The sequence below is a fragment of the Canis lupus genome, chromosome 32 (assembly GCF_011100685.1).
Source record: "Canis lupus familiaris isolate Mischka breed German Shepherd chromosome 32, alternate assembly UU_Cfam_GSD_1.0, whole genome shotgun sequence".
Lineage (NCBI taxonomy): Eukaryota > Metazoa > Chordata > Mammalia > Carnivora > Canidae > Canis > Canis lupus.
Genome location: NC_049253.1, coordinates 39,091,136 through 39,113,841, shown reverse-complemented (window position 1 = coordinate 39,113,841; position 22,706 = coordinate 39,091,136). Strand labels below are relative to the sequence as shown.

The window sequence follows — 22,706 nt, the reverse complement described above, 5'->3', positions numbered from 1 at the left end:
TTCTGAGTTCATATGATAAACATACACGAGAAGAAAGTGGACAACATACTGTTTTTCAGTCCAGCATATTTGACATTATACCATGGCAGTGGAATGAGGTTCGGCACCTAAGCAAGCAATAAAATATAGTATAATTTCTAATCCATCCCAACCTCAAAATAACACAGTGACTTTTTGACAGTAAAATGCAGTGTTTTTAAAGTAACTTGTACCACTGCCAAATTCAAAGCAAGAAGCTTCTTTTGAAGCCATTCCCCTCAATATGAATATGCTTAAAAAAAAAAAAAAAGAAAACGAATATGCTTTGACTCACTATGTTGTTGTCTTTTTACAGTTTCCCTGTTTTTTGTTGAAGTTCACTGAAGATTGACAGATAGTAGCTTCATGTGACAGCCATTAGCCTGGCCAACCTAAACCTCAGCATGATCAGGAATGGATAGAATAATGAATAGATTTTACATAATATAATTCATGTTGTCAGCCACATGAAATTGGCCATTCAAGAGAAGCTAAATATGCTTCTGGTCCTCTCTTCTTTAATTCACATTCAAATATGACAATGCAAAAGGCATTATTCCTTTTTTGTTTGTTCATTTTTTTCAGAGTTCATTTTTTTGAACTCTGAATAATGGAGCAATGAACTTTACTTAAAAAGAGCAAGTGAAGAAGGTATTTGCCTCTTTGTACGAGTAGGGATTAATGAGCATTTTAAAAAATCATGTTTGGGTGTATGTGAGCATAAGGAGTAGCATTTCATCATAATGAGGGAGGTCTTGGCAAGTCAGTGTTCACTTTAACTTTATGATGTTGATTGCAGAACACGTTGATGCCTACTCTAACTGCATGTGGAATAGAAAATAGATTCAGAAAGTGGCAGAGAAGAAAATTATCTCCCATCTTCCCATCTCTCAAGTGCAGGAAAAATTCTTCTTAGTCAAAGTTCCCTGGCTTGTCCTACGTAAGCTGTCACTCCATGGAAGTGAAAAATACACCTTGCTATATGTTGCTGGTGAGAATGTACAACGGTGTAGCCACTTTGGAAATATGGCGGTTTTTAAAAATGTTACTCTATCACCCAACAATGATACTTCTAAGTATATGTACCCAGGAGAAATGAGAACACTTCTGTAAAAAAGACACACTCAAATGTTCGTGGCCTCATTGTTTACAATAGTCACCAAGTGGGAAAAAAATCCAAATATCCATCAACTGGATAAATAAAATATGGTATACCTATATGATGGAATACTGTTTTAGGGGAAAAAAGGAACTGAATGCTGACAGATGTTACAACATCGATTAACCTCAAAAATATTATGCTCAGTTAAAGAAGCCAGACACACACAAATACACATATTATGCAATTCCATTTATAGACACCACTCAAAAGAGGCAAATCTGTAGAGATAGGAAGTAAATTTCTTTCTGTGTGAGGCTAAGGATGGGAGTAGAGAGTGAATATAAATGGGTACGAAGTTTCTTTCCGAGGTCATGGAAATGTTCTAAAATAGATCACAGTGATGATTCCACAACTCTTTATATTAAAAATCATTGACTATAGGGAAATAGCTACTTTTTTTTCTGGTAATAAAATGAGAAGGAACAAAAAAAGAGAAAGATAGAAAGTAAATAAGAATCACAAAGTAGATTATTACTCACCATGTATTGATTTAATTAACTGAAATTTAAAGTAGTAGAGGAAGATGACCAAAACAAAGATCTAAAAAGCACAACGGAGACCTAATTACCTAAAGAAACAGGAAAATCTAAAAAGTTGTTCATAAGTCAATTTAGGGAATGAGAAAGAATATGCCACATTCAGAAGACCTAGGCAGTGGATTCTAGGATTTTCTCTGAAGGAAGAATAAAGAATGCCTTTCTCATTGTCAAATACCAGGATCTTAAATCTGTATGTTTGATTTTGCCCATGTTTTGTGTACCATATGTTTCTGGAAGGATGAAAGTGCAGTGTCCTAGGAAAGCAAAATAATGTAAAACATGAAATTTTTGGCTAAATTACTGAGGTTAGAATTAAATTCTTCAGTAGAGTTTGAGGACACACAGGCATTTAACATTGTGACAAAAATATTATGTTACAGAAGAGTAAGGTGTGCTGGCACTTTAAGCTTGAGGAATTTTTAGTCATTGAGACTATGGAAATTTAGTGAAGTCTTATCACATTGGGGTTATAAAGGTGAATCAGCTGGTAAGCTAGTTAGCTTATAAAGAAGGCAAAGAAGCATTTCAGGATGAGGGGTGAAAAAGCTTTTCACAAGGGCGATCTTATGCTTTGTGAAGCCATGTGGGGGGCATGGGCCACCTGGGAGCAGGAGCTTCTTGATCACCAGTGATGCCCAGTTGCTCCTCCTGACCTGTGGTATCTGTCTTCTGTCTTGGCTGTCCACTCTGACTTCTACTGGGGACCCTTGACATGAAGGGAAAGAAAATTCTCTTAAAAGTCTACAAAATCCCCTGCCATCCTCCATTCTAGTACCTGCTGGTCAAAACTTTCTCAGATTCAAGGAATCTATAGTGAATGTATACATGTACAATTGCTAAAGTGTGATGACTGTCCACTCATGGAAAGAGATGATGGCTATCTTTTGTGCAATTAACTAATCAATGATTATCTCTTTTTTTTCTGTTATGGTTTTTGGCTCTCACATGCACTAGACTTAATTCAGAATTGTGTGTTCTTGAGTGGTATAAATCACATTTTCCTATTAACGGTTTACTTTTGACTTCTCTAAAGTTTATAACTGACAGAAAGAAAGATGGTGGTTGGGGCTGTTGGTGGGGAAAAATCATTGGTTATAAGGAAGTGTGATAATGAAAGAAAAACTAGAAAGCAATCTAGTGAAGCTTTACAAAAGTACAATTTTTTTTTGCCATTTTCTTCTGGGAAAAAAAAAAAGTCCTCCACAAAGTAAATATTTAAAATAGTTCATAGTACTAAGCCTGTGAATGTTTGCTCTGTAGTATACTAGCAGTTTCACAACCAGAAATTCTGTATCTTTGAAGAATTCTAAAAAAACAAAAGTTTATAGTAGAATGACTAGAAAAATAATTCAGTAAGATGACAGGATATAAAATAATTTTTTAAAAAGCCAGGATCGGGATCCCTGGGGGGCACAGCGGTTTAGCGCCTGCCTTTGGCCCAGGGCACGATCCTGGAGATCGGGGATCGAATCCCACATCAGGCCTGCTTCTCCCTCGGCCTGTGTCTCTGCTTCTCTCTTTCTCTGTGTGACTATCATAAATAAATGAAAATTAAAAAAAATTAAAAAATAAAATAAAAAGCCGGGATCTCCCCTATGAAAAAGGAATAATAATGATAAAAAAAAATAATAATGGAGGAAGGGGACCAATTTAAATAGTGAAAAGAAATAAAAATTGCTAGGAATTAACTATAAATGTTCAGTACTTTTTTTTTTTTTTTTAGTACTTTTTGATAAAAACTAAAAACTTCACTGAGGGACATGAAAAAAAAAAAAAAAAAAGACCAAATGGAAAAAAATGACATGTTTTAGGATGGGAAAATTAAATATTGTCAAGACCTTAATTCTTCTCAATTAATCTATCAAATTCCAAAAATTCCCAGAGGTATGTTTTAGCAGAATAAAAAAAAATTAGCCATTTTTGGAGAAAATATATAAATAATGAGTGAAGAATTTCTTTAGCAAATATTAATACTTGCTTTAAAGCTATGGTATTTTAAAAGTATGGTTCTCCAAGGGAAAAAGATTTTCACAAAATACTTTTCTCCAAGATAACCTGTACAGGAAAGTTTGTAGCAGTTGTATTGATAATAGCTTCTGAATAGAAACAATCTAAATGTCTGACAATGAGAAATGGTTAAAGAAATGGTGGTATATCCACATAATGGAATACTGCTCAAACATAAAAAAGATAAACTCATGCAGCAAAATAGATAAACTGCCAAAACTTTGTGCTGAGTTAAAGAAAGGATTCCATAATAGAGTACTTACTGAATTATTCAATTTGCATGAATTCTTAGAACTGGAAAGTCTAATCACTGGTGAAAGAAATCAGAACAGTGGTTGCCTCCGTGTTGGAGGCAGTTGGGAACTGGCTGAGACACAAGGCATCTTTCTGGGTGATGGAAATGTTTTATACCTTCATAGTGGCATGGGCTTTCTTTCTTTCTTTTTTTTAAACAAGAAGAGGCAGAGGAAGAAGTAGGCTCCATGCAGGGAGCCCGATATGGGACTTAATCCTGGGACACCAGGATCACACCCTGGGCCGAAGGCAGGCACCAAACCGCTGAGCCAGCCAGGGATCCCTGGCATGGGCTTTCTAGATGTATGCTTTATCAAAACTCATTGAATTGTACCCCTAAGATCTGTGTATTTTACTTGATATAAAATACACTTTATGATACCTTAAAGTGTGAGGCAGGAAAAAATTGGCCACTGGCACCAAGGAACAAAATGAAAAATTTAGAAATGGATCTACTTTTTTTTTTTTTTTTTTTAAGATTTTATTTATTTATTCATGAGAGAGAGAGAGATAGAGGCAGAGACACAGGCAGAGGGAGAAGCAGGCTCCATGGAGCCTGATGTGGGACTCGATCCCGGGACTCCAGGATCACACCCTGGGCCAAAGGCAGGCACTAAACTTCTGAGCCACCCAGAGATCCCCCTGGATCTACTTTCTAGATAAAAATTGAGTATATGATGAAAGAAGAATTTTAAATCAGTGAGGGTGGGTGGGAGGAAGGATTATTTAACAATGTTGGAACCAGGAAAGATAAAAACTGGAACTACTTCATTCCTAATACCAAAATAAAGCCAGATAGATGAAAGATTTTCATATAAAAAGTGAAATAAATGTATTTTATACATTTCTTCATTGTTTGAATTCTTTTAGCAAGCACACTTTTCAAAATGTTTTGATTATGGTAGAACATACATAACAAAAATGACTATTTTAACCATTTTTATGTGTATGTTTCTGTGGCGCGTTATTGTTCAACAATCACCAATCAGCATCCGTCTCCAGAATTCTTCATTTTCCCAAACTGAAACTCTGTATACCTATTAAGCAACTCCCCATTTCCTCTCTTCCCAATTCCTGGCAACCTCTCCTCTCAATTCTACTTTCTCTCCATATAAAATTGACTACTCTAGGTACTTCAGCATAAGTGAAATTATGCAGTATTTGTCTTTCTGTAACTGGCTTATTTTGTGTAGCAGAATATCCTCAGGATCCATCCATATTGTAGCATGAGTCAGAATTTTCTTCTTTTTTAAGGCTAAATATATTTCATGGTGTTTTGTCTTTCTGTTCATCCGTTGATAGACACATGGGCTATTTCCACCATTTGGCTTTTGTGAACAATGCTGCTATAAGCACAGGTGTACAAATGTTATTCAGATACCTTCTATCTTAATCTACTCAGTCTGCCATAACAAAATACTGGGTAGCCTAAACAACATAACTTTATTTTCTCATAGTTTTTGGAGGCTAGAAATCCAAGATCAAGTTTCTGACCAATTTAGTTTCTGGTGAGAGCTCTCTTCCTGGTTTACAGGCCGGGATGGTGTAGGGTAGGGTAGAGTTTGAGGGGAAGATCAAGTTTCTGACCAATTTAGTTTCTGGTGAGAGCTCTCTTCCTGGTTTACAGGCTGGGATGGTGTAGGGTAGGGTAGGGTTTGAGGGGAGCTCTCTGGTATCTCCTCTTATAAGAATACTACGTCTATCAGACCAGGTCCTGCTACCTATGATCTCATTTAGCCTTAACCACTGCGTTAGTCCAAATACAGCCGTACATAAGAGTTTTGTGGGAAGGACAAACATTCAGTTCACTATACCTTCTTCCATTTTGATAGATGGTGGGGGGTGGGGTGGAGGTGGAGTGGGGGTGATAGATACCTAGAAGTGGAATTGCTGGATTATATGGTAATTCGTGTTTAATTTTTTAAGGGACTTTTCCTTTCCAATTTGTATGCCTTTTATATTTCTTTTTCTTGCTTAATTGCTCTGGCTTGAACTTCCAATATTATGTTGAACAGAAGTGGTGAAAGTGAGCATCTTTCTCTTATTTCTATTCTTAGAGTTAAAACTTTCAGTCTTTCACCACTGTGTGTATATGTTAGCTGTGAGTTTTTCATATATGACCTCTATTTAAAAAAAAATCTATAAAAGTGCTAAAATAAAATATAGATAAATATGTATGTCATTTGGAGGAAGGAAAACATGAAAAACAAAGGCAAAACTTCAATGGGAAAGAAAAGGGTGATAGGTTTGATTATGTAAAAAAAAAAAGGAAAGACGGATGCCCGAGTGGCTCAGCGCATGATCCCAGGATCCAGAATCAAGTCCCACATCGGGCTCCCTGCATGGAGCCTGCTTCTCCCTCTGCCTGTGTCTCTGCCTCTCTCTGTGTCTCTCATGAATAAATAAATAAAATCTTTTTTTTTTTTTAAAAAGGGAAAAAAAAGAAAAGATGTATATGGCAAAAGCTCCATAAAATAAAGTGGTATGATAAATAGGGGTAAGGTCCTTAATATGAGAGCTCTTACATATAAAAAAGGAGAAAAAGCTACACATAAAAGCTAAATTGGCAAAGGACATGAATATGCAATTCACAAGGACGGAATAACAGAGAGTCAAAGAATATCTAGGAAAAGCATTTATCCTCCCCTATAATTAAAGCAATAAAAATTGAAATAGAATAAAAATAGAATTTTAATTCAAAAAATATTAAACCTTTTTTCTAACGTATAAGACTGACAAAGATCAGGAAGAGTGATAACATATACTTGGTAGTAGTGATTTTATGCATTTTTCATGATAATACAAATTGGTTGAGTCTGTTCTTAAGGCGCCACGTATTAACTTTAAAAAATAGGCATACTCACTAATTTTATAACTCTGGATTTATCCTAAAAAAATCACACAAGATAAATGTACAAGGATGTTCACTAATATGTTATTTAAAAGGGCAAAAAGTTGGAAAAAATTTGAATGTCCAAAACTATGGAACCACTAAAAATGATGATACTGGTGTAATATACAATGTATATACACACACATATAGGTATATCTCTTTATATATAAGTATTGGAAAGATATATACACATGTTATATATATATATTTGTATTTATGTGTTTTTAGTGAAAAATAAGTTGGTAAATAATATTGCTAGTACAACTCCAGTTTTTACTTACGTGCTTTTGACAAAATTTAGGAGGATATAGATAGGAAAGTATTAAAAATGATTATGTCTGGATAGTGGGTTCTTTTTTTAAAGATCTTATTTATTTATTCATGAGAGACAGAGAGAGAGAGAGAGGCAGAGACACAGGCAGAGGGAGAAGCAGGCTCCATGCAGGGAGCCTGATGTGGGACTCAATCCCGGGTCTCCAGGATCACACCCTGGGCGGAAGGTGGCGCTAAACTGCTGAGCCACCTGGGCTGCCCCCGGATAGTGGGATTTTAAGTGATTTATATTTTCCTCTTTTTTCATTTTTTCCTTAAGATTTCTAGAACAAATATGTAGTCTTGTTGTAGTCATTATTTTTGTTAATTAAAAAAAAATGTGATGACTTTTTAAAATTGTGGTAAAATACACACACGTTTACCAGTTTAACCATTTTTAAGTGTACAATTCAGTAATATTCAGTACTCTTATATGACCACTACCCATCTTCAGAATATTTTTATCTTTCCAGACTGAAACTCTGTACCCATTAAGCAATGTTTCCATTAACCTCTCCTCTAGTGATGACTGATTAAAATAAAAAAAAATTCTATACTTAGTGATCTTTATCCATCCTTTCCCCTTTTCAACTACATACATACTTAATAGAATTTTAGGGACACCTGAGGGGCTCAGGTTGTGATCCTGGGTCCTGGAATCGAGTTCCACACTGGGTGCCCTGCAGGGAGCCTGCTTCTCCCTCTGCCTATGTCTCTACCTCTCGTTGTGTCTCTCATGAATAAATGAAATAAAATCTTTTTTAAAAAATAACAATTTTATTGAGATATAATTCACATACTATCATACATACACTTTGGAAGTATTTTTGCCCTCTTTGTCTTTTTTTTTTTTTTAATTGGAAATATTGTAACCATGCATGAAGTATGATGTTAGGGTGAATGTTCTTGAATTTCTTTAGGAAAGATTATAGAGAAATAATTTTAAGTGAATTTTACCTGCTAGAAACATGTGTCTTGTTTGTGTGTGCGTGTGTGTGTGTGTGTGTGTGTGTGTGTCTTGTTTTTGGAAAGGAGCTCTGGTTACCTTCAAAAACTGTTCAAACTGGATTTAGATCCAGCTCCCCTCCAAAAGTTGAGTTAAACCCAAGAGCAGGAATCCATTAATTGGTCAACAGCAGGAGAGGAAGCAGGGGAATTGGAAAGGGCGGAGGGCAGCTGTGGTTCATTTGGTAGTTTAAAATTGGCTTTTCTTTTATTCTCTCATTCCTGCTACCTCCATAGAATCCACGAAGAATGGGGATGTTTTCTCCTACATATTTGATTATAATAACAGGCCAAGATCTCTTTGTACATAACCAGTAAAGAAAAGAAGCATCCGTGGCCATCAAACTGGGTAAAACAGTAACATAATCTCTGGTTTGTAGTTTGAATCCTATTTAATTATAATTGTGTGGAATTGTACAGTGAGAATGCTTTGGGAATTTTTAAAGCAAGAGTTTTCAAAGACCGCATTCCTCATTAGACCTTCCCCATTAAGGCATGCTTGAGTGATGCTACACAGCCGAATAGTTGGGATTTTTTTCCCCTCTTGTCATAGTCTGAAGACAAAGGATTCTTCCGCTTGCCAAAGTTCCCGGGAGCCTAGGTTGAGCAGCTGTGACAGCCCTTCAGCAGGGAGCTTTCTATTCAGACTTCGTCAGGCCTCATTCACTAAACAGGATCAAGTTGGAGCAGGAGAAAAAAGAAAACCAACCAGTGGAGGAAAATCCCCCACAGCCGGATGGAGTGCCGCGGGGCCACTTTCCTCTTTGGCTGCTGCTGAGTCATGATGCGGCCTAGGCTCGACCACAGAAGAGCATAAAATCCTCATTCTGGCTGCACTGTGTGTTCTCGGTCCTTTGGCTAAAGGATGTCAGAACAGCTGAGCAAATATACTGCATTAGGATTGCGATTTACTTGACTTCTCCGAGAAGCGGCAAGTGTTGCGGCAAAGAGCTGGGGCCTGCAGTTGGTAACCAAAGGTGCGGTATTGGCGGCCTCACACCCCGGCGCCTTGTCAACCTTCCCCAGCGTCCGCCCCATCTGTAAAGTGTCCACGACGTATCTGCATCTTCTCAGTCACAAAGCTCTTGTGAGGCTCAAATCGGGCCAGCTCAGACGCTTGCGCAGTATCAGGGCATACCAATAATTCATTATCAGTACAATTTTTAAATTTGAATTTAGAAGTTGTGTGTATATGATTCTCCTGGATTATGTGTATATGGTCTTTAGCCATTACCAAAAGAGAAAACTTTTGAATATTACCCAAGGAAAAGTGCCGAGGGCTATGTAGGTTTTAAAAAGTGCCTTTAGGGGTGCCTGGGTGGCTCAGTGATTGAGCATCTGCCTTCGGCTCAGGGCATGATCCTGGAGTCCTGGGATGAATCCCACATTGGGCTCCCTGCACGGAGCCTGCTTCCCCCTCTGCCTGTGTCTCTGCCTTCTCTCTGTGTCTCATGAATAAATAAATAAAATCTTTAAAAAAAGTGCCTTTAACTTATGTTAAGATGAAAATGACCTCTCCATTTGTCTTCAATTTAGTAAAAAAGTATATTTGTTAATGGACATATCTGCAGGCATCCTTCCCTTTTGTGTAAAATCTGGCATAGCATACTGACTGGGAGCAAAGCTCTAGAGTCAGAATTTTTGGACTCAGATTTGAACTCTGTTACTTGCTGGCAGTGTGCCTTGGGAAAGTTATTTAACCTCTATTTTTTCTTACTTTTAAAAGTGGGGTAAAAAAAAAAAAAGGGCAGCCTTGGTGGCTTAGCCGTTTAGCGCCACTTCAGCCCAGGGCATGATCCTGAGGACCTGGGATCGAGTTTCACGTCCAGCTCCCTGCATGGAGCCTGCTTCTTCCTCTGCCTGTGTCTCTGCCTCTCTCTCCTTCTATGTCTCTCATGAATAGATAAATAAAATCTTAAAAAAAAAGTGGGGTAAAAGAAGGTGATCATTACTTCATGAGATCATGTGAGGTTTTAATGAGTTCATAGAAGTAAAGCTCCTAGAATAGTAGCTGCTGAACAGTAAGTATCATTAGTATTATCTAGTAAATTGAAAGTGTTTTGAGGAAGAAAGAGAAAGAGAGAGTCAAATAAAACTCCCCTCCCCACCCAAACAAAACAAAGCAGAACGAAATAGGAAAGAGTCATCAAGAGAGGTTAAGACAGTCGGAAAAGTAGGGATCCTGGTAGAGACATAGAGGCATAAACACATCAACATAGGCACCAAGATAAAGATGCTTTCACCCTTGTCTTTATGACCTTTAGGTTTCTTGCCAGTAAATGTTTTGAAAGCTGTAGTGCATCTTTACACCATACGCAATGTATTAGTTTGCTAAGGCTGCCCTAACAAAATGCCACACACACACTGGGAGGCTTAAACAATGGAAATATTTCTTGTGGTTCTGGAAGCAAGGAGTCCAAAATCAAGGTGGTAGGCAGGTTTGATTTCTTCTGAGGCCTTTCTCCTTGGTTTGCAGATGACACCTCGCTGTGTCCCCACGCAGTCTTTCCTGTGTGTGCACATCCCTGATGTTTCCTGTGTGTCCAAATTCCCTCTTCTAAGACACTGGTCATACTGGGTTAAGGCCATATGACTCTAATAACCATGTTTTAATTTAGCTGTATCTTTAAACCCTATTTTCAAATACAATCATATTCTGAGGTACTGGGGTTAGGGCTTCAACATATGAATTGGCAGAAGATGGGGTATATAAATCAGCCCATAACTGGCTATAAACGATTTTTTTTGCCCCATAGATAATGAGAAATTAAAAAAAATATATGTTATTTATTTATTCATGAGAGACACAGAGAGAAGGCAGAGACATAGGCAGAGGGGGAAGCAGACTCCTCACAGGGAGCCTGATACGGGACTCGATCCCAGGACCCCAGGATCATGCCCTGAACCAAAAGCAGACACTCAACCGCTGAGCCACCCAGGTGTCCGATAATGAGAAATTAACTAAAGGACCAGAATTTACTCCAGTATCATATAAAGGAGTCAAAGGCAGTTGTGAGTTCAAGTAGAAAAGTTTGTTTGACTATCTCACATGGTACTTATTTTAATCATGAGAAGGGTAGCTGACTTGTATGTAGATACTTGGAATTCCATGGAAAAATAATGGATGTTTGACAATAGTTTTCGATTTGGTCCATAAAGGGCTTAGAAAGTAGAATTTGTGTCAGATAGGAAACCAGAACCTACCCTAGTTATTTCGGCAGAGGAAATTTAGCATAAGGAATAAGCATAAAGATATTTATTATGACTTGCTCATGAGATGTAATGTAGCAAGATATCACCAATGAATTGGACACATGTGATATACCATGGGATGTCAAGATGATCACCATCTCTGAGGACTAGAATGTGACAAAGAGCAGGAAAGCTGACATAGCTCTGGGGGAACAGACTGAAGGGGTACTGTTGTCCCCCTGTTAGTTGAAAGCAAAAGCCTTATCGTGATACTTGAGAATTGTTTGATGGGCAACAAATTAGATCAATTGCTGTATCCCAGATGCCAGACACTTGCATTCATTTGCTCAAATAACTACGTCTGGAATAGCTTGGCAGTGCTTGATAAAGTTTATAATAACCCACGATCATTATCCAAGATGAATACATCTTCTGCACAGACCAAATAGACAAGCTAAATTGGAATGTTAGGAATCACCATACCTGCATCTTGTTAAGTCTTTCGTGGTAGCATTAATCTTGTTAATTATCCTAGGGATGTGATATTGTTTTTAGTTTATTGCCTAGAGTGGGGTGGAGGGAGTTCCATGAGCTTCCACTTGGCCCTTCTATCATACTAGCTCTTTTGCCACATTCCAGTGTAGAGGTTAGACCTGTTTTTTTTTTTTTAGACCTGTTTCCAAGCATGTTTCCATCAATTATACATCTAAGAACTAAGGAAATAACCATAGAGTGAGTCTTGTAAAGTAAACTTGAGCCCAAACTTCATTTATCATCTGAGCACCACGAGTCCTCTCTTTGCGAGCTTCAGTGGTGTTTTGTGTATCCAGGAATTCACATCTGTTTAGAATCAATTTCAAGAAATTTTCAAAGTTCTATAGACTCATTTCCTTCATTAAAAAGGTCAAGATAGGGATCCCTGGGTGGCTCAGAGGTTTAGCGCCTGCCTTTGGTCCAGGGCATGATCCTGGAGACCCGGGTTCGAGTCCCACATCAGGCTCCCTGCACGGAGCCTGCTTCTCCCTCTGCCTGTGTCTCTGCTTCTCATGAATAAGTAAATAAAATATTAAAATAAAAAAAGGTCAAGATGTCACCTATTAGCAAAGTTGATCCACATCACTTGTTTATCCAAAGAGCTAGTATACATGCATATGTGTGGATGGGTGGATGGATACCTACCTTATTCCAAAAACAATTTAAAGTAGCCACTAGCCTAAGAAGTTGCAGTAGCCAAGGAAGTGCACTGTTCAGATCTTCCTTCAAGAGAAACTGCTGCAAAGAAGATAGTTGTCAGACAGCCTCCAACTGTTAACACCTTGTATCTGCTGTAGTGTTCATGCCAAGGCCGTGTTCCCCAGGCTGCTACAGGTGGATGGCTGAGCAGATGAAGGATGAAGGCTGGGTCATTCTTGCCTGATGCTTGCTATGATAGACAGTCTTTGCTCTAAGTTCAACCTGGGTGGGGCTTTCTCAGGATTGTACCCTTCCTCAGTCCTCCTTCCTTCCTGCTCTCCTTTCACAGGTGTCAGATTTGCCTGTGGTCAGAAGGCTCTCCCCCCTTATTCCCAACCCCTCCCTGCTGTATCTTCCTTTGGTATTTCCCCAAGTACACGTCTTGCGTGTTGAGTTCCACTTTGGCATCTGTTTCTCCAAGGACCTGACCTGACACAGAAATCACCTAACATGCAAAAAAGCTGAAGTCCATCGAATATTAGGTTGTTGACAAATATAAGATTGCTGGGCTTTGGGGAACAATTTTACCTATTTCTAATAATAAAAAGTTTTTTGAAAAATTAATTAAATATGCCATACATAAAAGACCTGGATAGAGCTGAGATTCCCCTCCCACCCTGGGAAAACATCTATGCCTTAAGTGAGAAAGTGTCATTTCTGAAAATAAAATTTTAAAGTGGATGCAGGAAAGAGACAAAATTTCTGGCATGGGTGCAGAAATGGAGATCTTATCTTTTTTTAAAAGATTTTATTTATTCATGACAGACACAGAGAGAGGCAGAGACATAGGCAGAGGGAGAAGCAGGTTCCCTGTGAGGAGCCTGATGCGGGACTTGATCCCAGGACCCCAGGACCCCAGGATCATGACCTGAGTCAAAAACAGATGCCCAACCAGCAAGCCACCTAGGTGCCCCAGAAACAGAGATCTTGAACAGCATTGACACATTTGTGTAATCTTTATATATTTTGGTTTCCACGTTATATCATAAAGAACTAACATAAACTCTAACGTGTCAAAAATGAAAAATGTCAGGTTCGTGTGGTACTCTCAACAGGCTCCTGGAAATGTATTTTTTCCTTCTTTCAAGGATCAGCTAAAATCGAATTTGGCATTGTTTGTCCTTTGTTGCCTAGGCATTCGGGTCAGACTATTGTCTGACCTAAGTGAGGTGGTGATGGACAGTTCTGTGGAAGGCTTTATTACAACTGAATCAGATACACTGAAAGCAAAATTGTTTTTCTCTTCTCTCATGACATCTGCTCCTTTATGTTCTTCCACTTTCATGTTCTCTTCCAACAGGCCTTGTAAATTTTCAAGACATAGTGCAATTTAGTGGGATGGAGGTTTTGGTTACAGAAATAGTTGGGTGAGTCCTTGTCTTCTGCCCTGTACATAGACTTCCCCTGTAGCCAGGAGCAGAGTCAGGAGGTTTTAGGCCTTGTCTGTAGTATTTTTTACCAAGTGCGGCAAGAGGGGCCCTGCTGTTTCCTGGATGCTTTATTTGGCCTTTCTGTCCATATTAATGATTCATTTCTCTTGGAATCATCTAAAACATTCACCTTGTGCTAGTAACAATAAGCCCACGTCTAGAATCAGCAGAAGCCTTGCAAAAAATAATCACACTAAACAAAACTAAAAACAATAAAAACCAAGTTCTAAGGGCAATGCAAAAATCTCTTTGGCTTGGTAAATTTTATATTTTAGCAACAATAACAGATAAGGAAGGACTATGCTTGGATTTGGGCCGAAGAAACAATGACAATATGGCATTAAGAGAAAGCAAAGTACTGCTGAAATAGTACTTTGCTTCTCTGTGAAGAGAATAAAAGAAGGAAATTATTTTTTGGGCAGCCCAGGTGGCTCAGCGGTTTAGTGCTGCCTTCAGTCCAGGTTGTGATCCTGGAGACCTGGGATCGAGTCCCACATCAGGCTTCCTGCATGGAGCCTGCTTCTCCCTCTGCCTGTGTCTCTGCCTCTCTCTCTGTGTGTCTCTCATGAATAAATAAATAAAATATTTTTAAAAAATTATTTTTTGCATTTGTGCTTTATGCTAACCCTTTTGCTGGATGATTTTTAGTACATATAACCTTGGTTCTCCCAGAACACAGAATAGAAAGCATGTTATCTCCATTTTACTGATGAGTAAACTGAGGCTTAGAGAAGTTACCCCAAAATTAGTCCCTCTGGGGTTCAAACCTAGGCCTGTCTCACTTTAAAATATGGATGAAGGAGAATGGTCATGGAACTATAAAGGATAGAGCAAATACTGGTTAAAGAAACTAGCACTTGAGGCAGCTAAGCAATGAGTTCGAGTGTAGAGCAAGCAAAGGCCAAGGCCCTTGGTGATTGCCCTCCATGCACATTGCTAATCCTAATGAGGGTCTCGAGACCTTACAAATGAAAACACAAACTTCAAATGGCAATCTTCAAGAAATAAATAAGGTAAAAGGGAAAGCATAGGAAGATCAAGATGAAGATATATAATCCCAACTTTTATAAACTTAGTCATAATTTGAATAATTCTGGTGACCTTTGCATGCTGAACCTTCATTTGTACTGGGTTGAAAAAGTTAGAACCAGAACTTAGAGAAATGACTTGATTATAAGGCTGACTTCTAAGGAGTATACCCTGAACTTTCCAATACTTAATTTTGAAAATAGATATGATAGGGATCCCTGGGTGGCGCAGCGGTTTGGCACCTGCCTTTGGCCCAGGGCGCGATCCTGGAGACCCAGGATCGAGTCCCACGTCGGGCTCCCGGTGCATGGAGCCTGCTTCTCCCTCTGCCTGTGTCTCTGCCTCTCTCTCTCTCTCTCTCTCTCTCTCTCTGTGTGTGTGAGTATCATAAATAATTAAAACAAAAAAAAAAAGAAAAGAAAATAGATATGATAAATCAACCCAATAAGAGGATATAACAATTGCAAAAATCTATGCACCTAATATTGGAGCACCTAAGCACATAAAGTGAATATTAACAGGCTTAAAGGGAAAAATGATGATAATATAATGATAGTAGGGGACTTTAACAACCCACTTAAGTCAATGAATAGATCATACAGGCAGAAAATCAATAAGAAAGTAGTTTCTTAAAAAAAAAAAAAAAAAAAAAAAAACCAAGAAAGTAGTTTCTTTAGATGACGCATTACACCAGATGTATATAACACATATAGAACATGTCATCCAAAAATAATAGAATACATATTCTTTTCAGGTGCACATGGAACATTCCCCAGGACAGATCACATGTTAGGCCACAAAACAAGTCTTAATAAATTTAGAAGATTGTAATCATAACCTTTTGGTCACATCTTTTTGCTTTTATTTTCTTTTTTAAGATTTTATTATTTATTTGAGAGAAAGAGAGACAGATATCAACAGAGATAGTGAGAGAAAGCATGAGTGGAGAGAGATGGAGTAGCGGGCTCCCCGTGGAGCAGGGGCTTGATCCCAGGATCCTGGAATCATGACCTGAGGTGAAAGCAGATGCTTAACCAACTGAGCCATCCAGGTACACCGGTCACATCTTTTACAACTATAACAGTATGAAACTAGAAATCAATGACAAGAAAAACACTGAAAAAAATCCACAAACACATGGAGACTAAATGACATGCTACTAGACAACCAATGAGTCAACACAAAAGAAAAGAAAAAAAAACATGAAGACAAATGAAAATGAAAATACAATAGTCCAAAATTTGGGGGACACAACAAAAGTAGTTCTAGGAGGGAAATTTAAGTGACACAGGCCTACCTCAAGAAATAAGAAAAATCTCAGATAAATAATATAACTTGCACCTAAAGGAACTAGAGAAAGAAGAACAAACAAAGCCCAAGGTGAGTAGAAAGAAGGAAATAATGATGATCAAAGCACAAATAAGTGAAATGAAGACTAAAAAAAGCAATAGAAAAGATCAATGAGACCAAGAGGTGGTTCTATGAAAACATAAAATTGATAAGCCTTTTTTTCTCAAAATTGACAAACTTTTAACTAGACTCCTCAAGAAAAAAAGAGAAAATAAAACATGAAAGAGAAGTAACAACCAACAACACAGAAATTACAAAGGATTATAAGAGACAACTATTAAAATGTATATGACATGCAGTGCCTGACAGGCTTAGTCAATTGAATGTATCCAGCTCTTGATTTCAGCTTGGGTCATGATCTTGGGGTTGTGAGGTTCAGCCCCACACACACATCGGGATCTGTGCTCAGTGGGAATTCTGCTTGAGATTCTGTCCCTCCATCTTCCTCTGCTCCTCCCCTCCACACAGTCTCTCTTTCAAACAAATAAATCAATCCTTAAAAAAGAGAATACTTATATGCCAACAAATTGGGCAATCTAGAAGAAGTGGAAAAATTCCTAGAAACATACATCCCAAACTGAATCAAGGAGAAGTACAAAATCTAAACAGACCAGTTACTAGTAACAAAATTGAATCTGTAATCAAAAAACTCCCAACAAACAAAAGTCGAGGACCAGATGCATTCACAGCTAAATTCTACCAAACATTTAACAAGGATTTAATACCTATTCTCTTCAAATTATTATTTTTTTTTTTTAATTTTTATTTATTTATGATAGTCACAGAGAGAGAGAGAGGCACAGAGACACAGGCAGAGGGAGAAGCAGGCTCCATGCACCGGGAGCCCGACGTGGGATTCGATCCCGGGTCTCCAGGATCGCGCCCTGGGCCAAAGGCAGGCGCCAAACCGCTGCGCCACCCAGGGATCCCTCTCTTCAAATTATTAAAAGAAGAGAAGGGAAAGGTTCCTAATATATTCTACAAGCCAACATTACCCTGATATCAAAACCAGACAAAGACACTATAAAAAAATAAAAAAAGAAAAAAGAAAACTCCGGGCCAATATCCCTGATGATAGATGCAAAAATCCTTGACAAAATATTAGCATTCTAAATCCAAGAATACATTAAAAAATTATTCACCAAAATCATGTTGAATTATTCTGGGGATGCAGGTTCAATCAATGTCATATATTACATCAACAAAATGAAGAATAAAAATCATATGATGATCTCAATAGATTAAGAAAAAGCACTTGACAAAATTCAACATCCATTCATGATAAAAAAAAACAAACAAAGTGGGTTTAGAGGGACTATATCTCAATATAATAGAGACCATTATGAAGAACACAAAGCTAACATACTCAATGTTGAAAGATGGAGAGCTTTTTCTCTAAGATCTGGAATGAGACAAGGATATTCACTCTCACTTTTATTCAACATAGTGCTGGAAGTCCTAGCCACAGCAGTCAGACAACAAAAAGATATACTGTATTGGTAAGAAAGAAGTTAAATGGTCACTATTTGCAAATGACATAATACTATACATAGAAAACCCTAAGGACTCCACAAAAAATCATTTTAAGTAATGAATGAATTCAATAAGTTGCAGGATACAAAATGAATACACAGAAATTGGTTGCATTTCTATACAATAATAACAATGTACCAGAGAAAAGAATTTAAGAAACAATTCCGTTTACAATTGCACCAAAAAGATTAAACTACCTAGGAATAAACTTAATTAAGGAGATGAAAGACCCCTGCCCTGAAAACTATAAAACACTGATGAAAGAAATTGAAGATGATGCAGACAAATGGAATGGTATTCCATGCTCATGGATTGAAAGAACAAATATCATTAAAATGACCATACTACCCAAAGCAACGTACAGATTCAATGCAATCTCTATTGGAATATCAATAGCATTTTTCACAGAACTAGAACAAATAGTACTAAAATTTGTATGGAACAACAAAGGCCTCTAAAAAAACAAAGCAATCTTGAGAAAGCAGAACAAAGCTGGAGGTATTACAGTCCCAGATTTCAAGATATACTACAAAGCTGTAGTACTCAAAACAATATGGTACTGGAACAAAAATAGACATGTAGTTCAATGGAACGAAATGGAAAACCCAGAAATAAAGCCAAACTTACGTAGTCAATTAGTCTGTGACAAAGGAGGCAAAAATATGCAAAGAGGGAAAGATTTTCTCTTCAATAAGTGGTGTTGGGAAAACTGGACCACTTTCTTACACCATACACATGAATAAACTCAAGATGAATTAAAGACCTAAATGTAAGACCTGGAATCAGAAAACTCCAAGAAGAGAGCATAGACAGTAGTTTCTTTGACATCAGCTGTAGCAACATTTTTCTAGATATGTCTGCCTCTTCTTTTAAGATTTTATTTATTTTTTTCATGAGAGACACAAAGAGAGATGCAGAGACATAGGCAGAGGGAGAAGCAGGCTCCCTGCAGGGAATCTGATGTGGGACTCGATCCCAGGACTCCAGGATCACGTCCTGAGCCGAAGGCAGACACTTAACCACTGAGCCACCCAGACATCCATAGATATGTCTCTTAAGGCAACAGAAGCCTTAAGAGACAAAAGCAAAAGTGAAACAAAAGCAAAAGTAAACTCTTGGAACTACACCAAATAAAAACTTTTATACAGTGAAAAACACCCATCAATAAAACAAAAAGTCAACCTACTGAATGGGAAAACATATTTGTAAATGATGGAATCAAAATTAATATTCAAAATATATAAAGAAGTTATGCAACTCAAAACCAAGAAACCCCTAGTAATCCAATTTAAAAAATAGGCAGAGGACCTGAATAGACATTTTTCCAAAGCAAACGTATATAGGGATCCCTGGGTGGCTCAGCGGTTTAGCACCTGCCTTCGGCCAGGAGCGTGATCCTGGAGTCCCACGTCAGGCTCCCTGTGTGGAGCCTGCTTCTCCCTCTGCCTGTGTGTCTCTGCCCCTGTATGTGTGTGTGTGTGTGTGTGTCTGTCATGAAAAATAAATAAATTCTTAAAAAAAAACAAAAGAAAACATATATAGATGTCAACCAGGCACATGAAAAGATGTTCGACATCACTCATCATCAGGGAAATGCAAATCAAAACCACAATGAGATAACCCCTTACACCTGCCAAATGGCTAGAATAAAAAAGACAAAAAAGAACAAGTGTCCGTGAGAACATAAGTTGGTGCAACTACTGAGGAAAACATTATGGAAGGTCCTCAAAAAATAAAAAATAGAGATACCATATGATCCAGTAATTCTAGTACTTGCATAAAGAAAATGAAAATACTAATTAAAAAAGATATATGCACCCCAATATTTATAGCAGCATTATCCACAATACCAAGTTATGGAAGCAACTTCAAGTGTCCATTGATAGATGAATGGAAAAACGTGTTTGTAATAAACACCATTTATTGAATACTTCCTGTTCCAAGACTGTACATCTGAAAGAACATCTGAGAAAGATACCAGGGATCTTGTTCCTGAACAGATTGAAGTTCTCAGGTGCTTTGGGCATCAGAATTATCTGGGAAGAGTTGAGGATTGTATCACGTAGGCTCTGGAGTGAGATTGCCAGTTTTTGCAACCTATCTCTGTTGTTTGTTAGTTGTGTGATCTGGGACATGTTACTTAGCCTTGGTAAGCCTTAGTACTTCTGTTGGCAAAAATTAAGTGGGGGTCAGCCGGGGAACAGATAGATAAGGGAAGAGAGAGAAAATAGGTCTCTTATTAAGGGCGTTGTGAAGATTGACTGCCATAATGCTTGACAGAGTTTCAGGCATATATTAAGCATGCAATAAATAACTATCAGCTATTTTATCATTAACAGTATTATTTTCTTTCCTTTATCTAGAGTAAGGTATTAACTGATCAAAATGTGTCACGTACCTAAGATAGATTGGTATAAAACAAGCAAAAACCAAAAACAGACGGAGAAACACAGCTTTGCGCAATAACTTAAAGTTCTTCATCAGCTAAAAATTACAGGAGATACTGTTAAATAGTAAAATTAACTGACTTTCCATTCTTTGTTATTTCATTCAATAATATTTACTATCAAGTACTGTAATAAATACTGTTCCAATAAAAATAGATCTAATTTGGGACTTCCTTTCAATAACTATGATCTTTTTTTAAATTTTTTTTTATTTTTTATTTATTCATAGAGACACAGAGAGAGAGAGAGGCAGAGACACAGGCAGAGGGAGAAGCAGGCTCCATGCAGGGAGCCCGATGTGGGACTCGATCCCGAGTCTCCAGGATCGCGCCCCAGGCTGCAGGCGGTGCTAATCCCCTGCGCCACCGGCGTTGCCCCAGTAGCTATGATCTTGTCATAGAGATGAGTGGGTATTATAATTGGGAAGCAGTGATGGGACACTGGAGGAAGACTTCTTGGGATCTGGCAACATTCTGTTTTTTGACCTGGATAATAGTTCTAGAATAATTAAGTTATGCATTTATGTTGTGTGTACTTTTTGGTGTGTTTCTTAGAGGTATAGTAAAAAAGTTTCTAAGTATAGCATGTGAACTATATCTCAATTTAAAAAATTATGAGATATTCCTGACCTTGGATTAGGGAATGGTTTCTTAGCGAGGGCATGTAAAACACAAGTAACCAACGGGGGGGGAAAAGATAAATGGCTTTATCAAAACTAAAAACTTGCTTCAGAGGACACTCAAGAAAGTGAAAAGATAACCCGCAGAATGGGAGAAATATTGGCAAATAATGGATCTGATTAAGTCTACTATCTAGAATATATAAAGAACTATTATATTTATCAGTTATACCTCAATAAAGCTAGAATAATAAAAGAAGATAAACAGCTATTAAAACTCAACAATGGAAAAAATAAATAAATAAAACTCAACAATGGGCTGGGCCTACTGCGGGAGTGTGAGGGACCCCACAAATTCCGTTTGGAGGCATCTTGAGTTCGCTGAGTAGACGCCATGAGTGAAGCTCACCCTCCCAAGTTGAAAACATTTATGGACAAGAAATTATCATTGAAATTAAACGGCGGCAGACATGTCCCAGGAATATTGCGAGGGTTCGGTCCGTTCATGAGTCTTGTGATAGATGAATGTGTGGAGGTGGCAACTAGTGGGTAACAGAACAATATTGGAGTGGTGGTAATACAAGGGAAGAGCATCATCCTCTTAGAAGCCTTGGAACGAGTATAAACAATGAGCCTGTTGGTCAGAAGAAGAAAACTGCTTCCGGGCAGCCCCGGTGGCTCAGTGGTTTTGTGCCACCTTCAGCCCAGGGCCTGATGCTGGAGACCCGGGATCAGTCCCACGCTGAGCTCCCTGCATGGAGCCTGCTTCTCCCTCTGCCTGTGTCTCTGTCTCTGTCTCTCTCTCTCTCTGTGTGTCTCTCATGAATAAATAATAAAATAAAATCTTAAAAAAAAAATAAAAAAAACTGCTTCCACATATCCCCTGTCCATAGTACCTGCTTTACTACAATATAAAAATCAGGTCACCTGCATGTTCATATTGAACTTTTTTGTTAAATAAACTTTTATAATAGAAAAAAAAAAACTCAACAATGAAAAGAGACAAATAACACCATTAAAAATGAGCACAAGATTTCAATAGACACTTCTCCAAAATGATATGCAAATGACAAAATAAAAAAAAACATGAAGAGATGCTCAACATCCTTTGTCATCAGAGAAATGCTAATCAAAATTGTAAACCACAATGAAGTGCTACTTCACACCCACTAGGATGGCTGCAATGGTTGGCAAGGATGTGGAGAAATTGAAACCCTCATGCATTGCTGATGGGAATGTAAAATGGTGTAGTCACTTTGTTTTTGTTTTAAGATTTTATTTATTTATTCCTGAGAGATACACAGAAGGAGAAGCAGAGACACAGGCAGAGTGAGAAGCAGGCTCCATGCAGGGAGCCTGATGTGGGACTCAATCTCGGGTCTCCAGGATCAGGCCCTGGGATGAAGGTGACGCTAAACTGCTGAGCCACCTGGGCTGCCCCGGTGTAGCCACTTTGGAAAACAATTCAGTCGTTCCTCAAAAAGTTAACATATAAAAATAAATAAATAATAAAATAATAAATAAATAAATAAATAAACAAACAAATAAATAAATAAATAGTTAAACATTAGAGTTAATGACCCAGAAATTCCTCCCCTAGGTATGTACCCGAGAGAATGAAAATATGCATCCACATAAAATTT

At 37.9% G+C, this 22,706-nt stretch overlaps 1 pseudogene; it reads left to right on the top strand.

The window, feature by feature from the left end:
• Nucleotides 1-21,457: 21,457 nt before the first annotated feature.
• LOC119867170 lies at nucleotides 21,458-21,688 on the top strand (annotated as a pseudogene).
• Nucleotides 21,689-22,706: the final 1,018 nt, after the last annotated feature.